Source organism: Prorops nasuta, unplaced genomic scaffold (assembly GCF_024137725.1).
Source record: "Prorops nasuta isolate Cenicafe-Biocafe unplaced genomic scaffold, Cenicafe_Pnas_1.2 PNAS00034, whole genome shotgun sequence".
Classification (NCBI taxonomy): domain Eukaryota; kingdom Metazoa; phylum Arthropoda; class Insecta; order Hymenoptera; family Bethylidae; genus Prorops; species Prorops nasuta.
This window is the reverse complement of record NW_027116831.1, coordinates 2,400,001-2,400,824: the sequence shown is the minus strand read 5'-3', so window position 1 is coordinate 2,400,824 and position 824 is coordinate 2,400,001.

The following is an 824-nucleotide window of genomic DNA, read 5'->3' as shown; positions in this document are numbered from 1 at the left end:
AAGATCAATTGGTATGAGTTTCCAGATGATGGGGATTTCTGGAATCCCGTTGATTTCGGCGGAGACGGCAGGGGATCCTTCTATGGAAAACTCCTGGAAAGTGGGCGCTTCCGAGGGTAGTCCCGAATGGTGGTGATCAAAAGGCGAGGTCACTGAGGCGGCGTGAAGTCGCTGGAGCTTCCTTAACTGGTTCTTGCGACCTCCTCTCCTTTTGTAGGTCCGCGTCTTGGCTGATGGGGGGTCCAGGTTTGGTGTTGATTCCCTCCCAGAGAAGTGCAAGGATTGCGGTTGTCCGCACTGTCCTTGGTTTTGATTTAAAAACCAGGTTGCGGTGGTCCGCACTATCTCCTTGAAAGGTGTTAAAGAGGTTGCGGTGGTCCGCACTACCTCATGAAATATCCTTTCTTTGTAAAAAGTTCTTTTTATTAACGTTCCCAGTCATATGGGTAACGTAGGTGAAGTTACAACTGACTAGCACCGATGTGGCACCGCCTTATATACCGGAGGACGGACCATGGAGAGAGACCGCTTAAGAATTTGCACGTTCAATCGCCGCACCAATCAGAAGGCAGGATTCTCCTCTTCAGGTATTTCCTCTGGTTTTACATAATTTCGTATTCTAATTTACATGAGAAGTTTTAAATTAAATGTTAATTTACATGGCCTTTCTTAATTACTAATTATTCCTTAATTATTTATTAATTATTAGTATCCGACATAGCTTTAAGTATCGTCTTTACATGCTCGTATTTGACTGATACTTGGCATAAACAATCCTTCAACAATGCTGACAAATCCTACCAAGTTTCAACTTAATATCTCGA